This window comes from Teleopsis dalmanni, chromosome 2 (genome assembly GCF_002237135.1).
Source record: "Teleopsis dalmanni isolate 2A chromosome 2, ASM223713v2, whole genome shotgun sequence".
NCBI lineage: Eukaryota > Metazoa > Arthropoda > Insecta > Diptera > Diopsidae > Teleopsis > Teleopsis dalmanni.
Genome location: NC_051847.1, coordinates 117,793,175 through 117,802,667, shown reverse-complemented (window position 1 = coordinate 117,802,667; position 9,493 = coordinate 117,793,175). Strand labels below are relative to the sequence as shown.

Sequence of the window (9,493 nt, the reverse complement as noted above, 5' to 3'; positions counted from 1 at the left end):
GAACACTCACGGCAAATTTGCTTGTAAAAAAAATTCTTTTAACTCTAAATATTCACGTTGAATAAAGTTTAGGAGAAAATTAACAAATCTAACAAGTCTTTTTTATGATGCCAATCCTAAATATTAAAACTTAATAGAAATGTTAAAGCTTACGTTGCGTTAATCATTATATAAAGATTGTATAGTAAAATAAGATGCCGATCGAAAAAACTCTTTAGCACAAAATTCGATGGGTGACATGGCGGCGTCCATAAATATTGACTTGAAATAGAAATCGTATAACTAATAATTGGTAATTTTATTATAGAAACTACGTATAATATATATAATGTAAATCTATCTAGTGGTTTAGGAAAAAATCAGAATTATGGCATAAGCATTCCATAAAAGAATATTTTACATAATGCTTTTATTTATACAATTTCATATAAAGAGTGTTATTTTAGAGTTTTGATTTTGCAAGTGAAATAAAACCCATCGAAAACATGGTAATGTTCTGAAAGTGTCTTAACATAAAATTTAATTGTAAGCCATTTATATGTCTGAGTTGAATGAAACACAATCTGGAAATCAAATTTTCTACGAGCTGAAAGAAAGTGAGATTAGTGCTGGATAATTACAGGATCATTATTTTACAATAATGTTCTACAATAATCTGAAGCTGTTGCAAATTGTTTGTTCATTGATTTTAGAGTTTTTAAGAAAAGGTTACTTTGAAAAATTATGAGTTAGTGATTCCAGTATTCTCACGAACCATGGACACCAATGTTTATTTCAATTGGTTTAATAAATATCTCCGCTGTCAATTGTGAATATTTTCTGTGAAACAGTGTTTCCAAATTAATAATCAATTTTTACAAAAATATGTCCTTAAATTTTTTAACAATTTCATGAAGTAATAATGCATTATTATTAACAAATATATTTTATTTAGTTATTTTGGGTATTTCATGTATGAAATATTTTAATTATTTAATTAACTTTTATTTATATATTTATAGCAACAAAATCAATATATTAAAGTATATAAGTAATAATTAAAAAATGTCTGAGATTTCTTAAGTCAAGTAGAAGGTTACCTACTTCAAATGGCAATGAGAGAAAAATGGTGCATGATAGATATGATCGTATATAATTGAGTTTCCGGTATTATGCTAATTTACAAAAATTTTGAGAAAAATTGTTTTTCTTTAAGAGTTATGACAATTTTTCCAAAAAAATATTCTTTAAAAAAAATCAATATCCAAACCTATTTACCTAAATAGGTAAATAGGACATATAAGGACACATATATTAAATAGAGAGGCTCTTAATGCAAAATAATTAAGATTTGAGATTTTAACTTAAAGAATTGAACCTTTTTTATACGAGGGACACTATTTATATTTTTAGTCCTGGCAACACTGATTGTTGTCAGATGTCATCTGACGTTTCTATACGAATGTTTGACATTATTAAACATAACCTACCTTAGATTTTTTGTCAAAACAGCGTTAAATGTGTTTTTTACAGTGATTTGTAAATTGAGTGTTCTCGAAAAATTGCGATTAACTCGAGAAAATTTTCGTGCGATGATTTATTATGAGTTCCAAATGGTACAATCAGGAAACATTGATGCTGTGCAAAAACTGATAAGGCATTAATACCACCAGCTTACTCGTATTTAAAATATTGCACGATCATTTAGCCGTGAGAAAGGTTTGTTCCCATAATTTGACAAAATCTCAATAACATGTTCGTGTCGATTGGTCCACACAAATGTTCAAGAAGAACAATGGCAGTGCATCAAAAGACGTATATACGATTGTAACAGGTGACCAATTATGAATATATGCGTATAAGCCGGATATATTCATGATCGTAAACAGCAATCGACTGTATGAGTGTTTCAAGATGAACCAAATCCAACAAATGTTTGCGCTCGAAGCGCTTGGAAATAAATGATCGCTTGTTTTTTCGGGAAAACTGATCACATAACAACTGTATCATTACAGGAATGTAAAACGGTTAATTCCAAATGATATACAACGATTTGTCTTCAGTGAAACAAACGGAATATGGAAAACAAACAAGCACCGTCTGCTCATTTTCCATCTCCAACAAAACAATGCAAGTGCTTACACATATCGTTTAACAACCGATTATTTGAACATTCAAAAAATCGAAATTATGAGTCATCCGCCGTACAGTTTGGATACTGATTTGGCAACCAATGACTTCTTCTTGTTCCCGAATCTCAAGAATACTCGTAAATTGCGTGAATAATGATTTTCGTCGGTGGAAGAAGTCGTTGTTGCATTTAAAAAGCATGTTTTGGAGGTGTCTGAGGAGGATTGGAAAAAATGCTTTGGCAAATGGTTTGTGTATTAATCATAAAGGAGAATACTTTGAGAAACCATAAAGCAATTTTTAACGAAAAGTTAGTATTTTTTTTATTATTAGGCTCCAAATATAAATAGTGACCCTCGTAAGTTTATTTGATTTCTTTATGACACCAGAGTTTCCTTGGTATTGCATACTTAAAGCAATCGTGAATTTACAATGAAATATAATGTTAAACATCCACAAAGATTGAATTAAATTTAAAATTTCTCACATGTGAGAAATGTCATTGTCAATTTGTCATTTAAAAGAATTATGTTAATTTCAATTTAGCAATAAATGAGCCGCATATTTTGAATAGTTCTATTTCTGTATACTTTGTATTATATTCAACCGATGGTGACATCGCCGATGATCTCGCAGTACTGGTATATTGAAGAAATGAAATGAAAATTCTTGATTTTATCAAAGTTCAAGTAACCAATGACTGGACTGTCGCTTGAATTAGGCTTTAGTACTCTATAAGATATACGAATGTGTAGGAGGGGCATTTACATCTTCTACACAATGCATATTAAATATACGGGTACTTGCTTATCAAAATTGTTGACGTAAATATGTACATATTTCCGTATTAGATATATAATTTCAATCTTTAAGTGTCAATTGCTTTTGCTTTAATCATGAATGTTTATGCGATTTACAATGGATCATACTTCAATTGTGATAATTCAATAATACGAAGTAATGAACACATAATGCATTTTATTGTCACTTAAATTTTTTTTTGTTAGATATATATCTATATACACGACTGTATATTTTGTACCTGAATTGAAACAATATGATTAATTTCAATAATCTTAGTCATACTTGACACTTGATGTCTTGAAAAGACAAACAAAACCGCTGTTGTACTGTCGATATTTTGTCTGTTGTTATATTACTAAAGCAATAATAATGACAAAATATTATAATTTCCTGAAAATTACTCAATTTTGTTTTTGACAATAAGAAATACAATAAAATATAATTATTTTGAAAACTGTTGATATGCGTAATGCAAGTATACTCATATATAAATATCTTCAATAAAATTTTTACCACTCTATAATCGGTCTACTCACTTGTAATAGCATTATGGGAAAGTAATGCTATTTCAAAAATAATAATTTCTCTTAACTGAATTAAAAAGATTTGATAGATTCTTATCATTTAAAGTCATTCTTTTATCATGTGTCATTTCAACATACCTGAACTTGAACTTGAGTCTTGAATTGATTTGATAGGCGTCTATTATGTGATATTACAGCATCACTAAACTGTAAAGTGCTTACAAGTTTAAAGAATACAATAGTATACTATATTGAGACTATATATAAAAAATGTATCTAGTGATTTTGTTTAAAGGGTGAATTACATCGTATTATCCAAAGCACGTAGTATTCTCTGTAAGTAAACAAAATCCCTGCATTCTTTATTCCGGAATGCTTGGGTCACATAATCTATAACTGTTTAATAATTTTGCACATAACAATATTTACTTAATCTAAGGACATATACTTATTTATGAGAGAGAGTTGGTTTAAAATTAATTCAAAGTTATACGCCACTATCTTTATTGTTCATCGTGCTGTGCCCTTCTCAATCAAAATAATATCTTATTGTCGCTATAATAGTCTGAAATTTGTAGTTTAATTATTTTTTAAATAGTTAATATGTAAATAATAAATGTTAATCGTAAATCAGAAGAAATTGTTTCAGGTATTGTAAAAATTTATATACGGAGATTGTATTTACTAATGCATTAATTTTTATAGTAAAAAACTATAGTTGAAACAATGTATTTATATGTATACTATTATTGACTCTATGTTCTGTTGTGTTGAGATACAAAATGCATATGAAAATATGTAAAAGGGGTTCGATATGTCTAAGTGTAATATATAATGATAAATCCAGATTATTATATAATAAAAAAAATTAATAGATATTAATTTCGGTTAATTTAATAATTTATTAGTTATTTTTAGGTTATTAAAGCCAAAAAGAGGTGCACTTGTTAGGACTACCGGTTGTTTTATAACAATGTATAGCACGATTTACTGCTAGGAGTTTGATGGTTTAAGATATAAATGAACTAATCAATACAAAACTGCAATAACGATTTTATATGACTAATATTTATTTGTCAAAATAAGTTTATTTAATGTTAATAATCAATTGCAATCAAATAGATATAGTGGACTGTGTGCTTTTTTATTTTGCATACTGTTAACACTCAAATATCAAATTTTACAAAGTATCTTTTGCAATGTTTTGCTCATTTGATGTAACTGTTATATGATTTAAGCTATTATATATTTTTGATGCTCAACAGAAACATACCGTTGTTTAAGCTTTGATTCCCAGTAGTTGGGAATTTGACCTAACCGACATAATGGTCCAACTGTCAAGTAATTACTCATGCAAAATATATGATGGTTTCGTAGTATGTAAATTTATGGTTTAAAATGATTTAAAATTTGAATATTTAAATTTAAATTATTTTTACACTTTTTAGTATTTGCCTTATTCACAGATTAATTAGATTTGGATGGAAATCTCGTTCAAATAACCTATAACTTACAAATTATTCTAACTATAGTGCCAACAATGTCATCAGCTTTTTATATCATATGCAAAATCCTATTAACAACTTAGGTTAAAATGCGGTAGTCCTATATAGTCGCAATACTTCCATATCAACATAGACGGTTAAAAAGTAGAAAGTCGATTTAATGGTAGAATATTTTTGAAAATAGAAAATAACATTTTATAACTAACAATATTGGCAAATGAAGAAGATATTTGTATTATGAAATATGTCAAATCACAAAGATTAATATGCATTATATTCGTTGTAAAAATGAATATGACTCGAAACCATGAAGATTTTCGGGTACAGCACAGACTATTCCAGAAGACAACTAAAAATATGTCTTATTGGTTAATACGTGACAAGGAAAATAGAGGAAAGTGAAGAAAATATGGCAAGTATAAAAATAAAAAACAAAACAAAAATAAAGTAAAATCAATTTATCTAGTAGTCATCTAAGTCGAAACATTCATTATCGATGTCATCTAATTGCATACTCTGGAAGTCCACTTTATAACGTAATATTCCTCCAATACCTCCAAATCCCCTAACAAATTGGCTGCCCACCTGAGATTTATCTGTAATAATCTCAAGCTCAAGGGTCGATGCTGACTATTTAGGTACAGAGAGTTGAAACATACGGTAACTCAAGTCTGATCATATTTTTTTTTTCAATTCGCCAAAACATCAGCTGATTCTATTGCAAAAACTTACACTTGAATATGAAATTTGAAGTATTGGAAAAAAAATTCATGTAATTAAATATGAATAAAAAATATTTTTATAGTTATAGTTATTTATTTATATAGATATATAAATAAAACTATATCTGTAATATAGTTTTAGTTCATTTTTAATTTTAAATTTTTTACTTTTTCTTGTCATATTCTTGATTGAAAAGGATTCATATATTTGTGGAGTCATTGTCCTTATACCTCTAAAATATTATTTTATTATTTAATTGCACATCCACAATACTCGGACTTATTTTCACTAGTATCAAGAAGTACCAAAACAAACGGAATTTAATCTGAATTAAACCTGAATCAACCATACAAAGAAATTATAAATCTTATCTGAGTGAAGTGTGTACTTGCGTTATATAATTAAACTAGTTAATACAATATTTACCCTGATTTTGATGAAAAGTTGTAGATAACAATCAGAGTTGCTAGTACGGTTGATTGTATAAATTTCATGCTTTGAAATAAATATTTTTTGCATGTCTTGCATATGAAAGCTGCACGCTACGTAAATAATGCTTGTACATTATAAAGTGTATAGTATAAGACCTAATAGAAATGAATATATATGCCAAGTTCAACGTTAACGTATGTATCTTTGTTAATATAATATATGTATACATTATTCTTATGTGCTGCGATTTAAGCACAAAAGTACTTGGCACGCAACTTATCCACCTTTTAAGTATTGTAGTTGCCAGTCGTTTGGATATTTGTAACTTGATGAACGACCTTCAGGTGATAACGTTTAATATTATTTGATATATACAATAATGTATATACGCGTATATTTGTATTTAATTTTAATTAATTTTTTTTTATTGTTATGCTTATTCTTAATTTCTATCTATCATAGTTAAGTTAGATAAAGGCACATGTAAGGTTATTAAGTCATTTGAACTTTAAAAAAAAGAAATGGCAAAAGAAAAGAAGAATTGTCAGGGTTCCAAAGTCTTTGGAAAGTTTTATGAGTTAATCGGAAATAAATCGTAAAGGTAAATATTTTTCGTATTTATAATTTATTTATTTATTTAATAAATAAATTAAATTTAAATGAGTCAATAAATATACGAGTATATTAGATTAAGTTTAAATACGAGCAGCTAAATATACTCAATGGGCATTCTTGGTATTATTATCTCGGTTGAAAAAGCTATAAAAAAGCAGATTACAATTCGATACTGAAGTGATATGAAATTGATAATTATAACAATTATGAACATTAAAAGGAACCAAATGTGTATTTCAACTATAAGATAAGTTCTGTATAGAATTAAATTTGGTTTCTTGATTGACGATTCTAATGTAAAAAGAGCAAGAACTCGATTTATGCAAACCACGTGTGTAAATTTGTCAAATTCACAAATAAAAATAGTCTTTTTATAAATTATGAAAAACTAAAATAGAGTATTTCAAGTGCTTTTAATATTATTTTTAATATTTAGCATAAATTTTCCACTTGTGATCAAAAGCGAAAATGTAGGTTATTTACTTTTCAAAAGCGGAAAGCTAAATCAAGTGCAACAAACCCTGAAAAAACATGAGTCATTTTCCTTTACATTATGTGCAGGGAAATTTGCAGAGAACTCACACAATAAAATGATACTTAAAGTTTAAAGAGAAGAATGTATATACATATATATATATATACAGATACATTTTGCAAATACTCATATACCGGGTAACAGTTACTGAGATACAACGGAATGACATGAATGCGGTATGAAACAAAGGGAGCAGCACGGTGTAACGGTGTATTGTTAAGGAGCTTTATTTTCCTAACGGGAGAAGCATGTCAATAAATATTAAAATGTCATAAATAATGGAAAAATAGTTGCAAGTTTATGGCATCTTTATGGGCTTGGTTCTGCCTGATGTTTAAATGGCATACCATAAAATTGTTCATTCTCCTCAACGACAGAAGAAAAAATAAATTGTTTTTTTTAATGTAAATTGTTCCGGAATAGCAAGGAATGGTTTGGTTTTGTTAAAGCTTTAACACCTTTCACATCAGTATATTGAGCATTCACTGATAGCAATTCTATATAGCTCTGTAATAATTATATATGGGTTCTAAATTTCAATCTGACATACACTGATCGTTTTATTATTATGTTGAAGCTAGTTGAGTCAGTGCACTTGTGAGCACTTTTACTCTCTATTAACTGCGAAGTTTCTTCAAAATCCCTCTCTACAACTTGACTGGATTATTGTTTATCATTTAATCAGACTAAGCAATAATTGACCTCAGATCTGCATAACTCCCCGAGGAGCCTGTAACCATTCTGAGATTTAATAACGCGGTGTTGGTAAGTCTGTCAGATTTCGCAAATAATTTCAGGGCTCTATCTTTTATGTATTGTTTGATTGGATCAATCTTGAGGTCCTTGAGGATGTCATTCTTCTAAGGGATTACACAATGACAACAATATATTATTATCAGCTGGGGAATATTTCATGTTGTGCCGTTTTTAAGGATCCTACTGGAATTATGTGGTACCGCAACGAGACATTTCGACCTTGTGTGTTGGCTATCAAATTAGAAAGTCTACGACGACGCTAATGTAAACTAATCAAATGTAATATTACACTTACAATATAATACATTCCCTATTCTCCTAACAACCCTATTCTCTTGCAAATTACTATGGTTTTATTTGCGCTATTTGTCTGGCATAAGAGAAAAGATGTTTACCTCTAGTTTTATTGAAAAATTGTTTTCAAAAAATATGTATTTTAGGTATCAGTTCATACAAATTGTAATAGTTGTTTCATATAATATGCATATAATATGAAGATTGTATATTCTTAGTGTAAGGTACAAAGGGTTTGTTGATCATTTAACAAGAAAAATTTACAATAATGGGAGACTATTGTTTCTACTGTTATGCTAAATATGATTTATAAGGTCAATGGCACACAGCAAAAATAACTAAAAAAGCTAAAAAATAGATAAAAACTTAAAACACATAATATTAGTATGGATAAAATAATAATAATATTATCAATGCCCAGTAAAAAACTATAATAAAGTTCAAATTATTTTTTATTAATTTTAATTCATTTGTAACTTCTTCAATTTAACATTTAAATAGCATTTTGTTTATATTTTACGTGGTCAATTATACGAAATAGGAATGTACATCCTTCAGAAAGATTGGACCTTAAATATACGAGTAACTGACATTCCGTTTTTGCCTAGTTTATTGACCATGAATTTACTTTGATACTGACTATCAAATAATCTATCGGTGCTTTTATCAGAATATCTTCTTTTATATTTAAATAAATACTTATTTTCAATACATATTCTTTAGCATACCAGGATTATTTTCCAAAATCAGAGGTCAATAAGTTTTGCTTAGAAAGTCCAAACAATTTTTCATAGTTTAAGCAAATGAAAGACTATTTGCAGAGTAAAAGCCAAATATTGTAGATAGACAGACATGACTAAATCAATCCGTCTCACAGAGCTTTAACAGAATATGTGAAAAGTAAAAAATGTTATTTTATGAGTTCATTAAAAAACACATGAAGAAAACTTAACTTCACCTACTGCTTTTCTGAGAAATGTTTAGTTACATTTATCTTCTTGACAAGTTATATTAGTCAGTAAAAGTGAAGATTGAATGAGTTGTATAAAATGAGATAATTATGAGGCCAAATGTTTAAACCCTGTATGTGCAGAAATTAGGTTACTATTGTATTTAGTACAACACTTAAAAATTAGAAAGTTAGAAATATAACTGTTTGTGTTTTAAAATTAAAAAATATAATTTGTTTAGATTTT

The 9,493-nt window shown here is 27.9% G+C and overlaps 1 protein-coding gene across 1 annotated transcript in view; it reads right to left on the bottom strand.

Moving 5' to 3' along the window:
* Positions 1-9,493, bottom strand: part of LOC119675547 — a 13,794-nt gene that overhangs the window by 670 nt on the left and 3,631 nt on the right. The window lies entirely within an intron of this gene.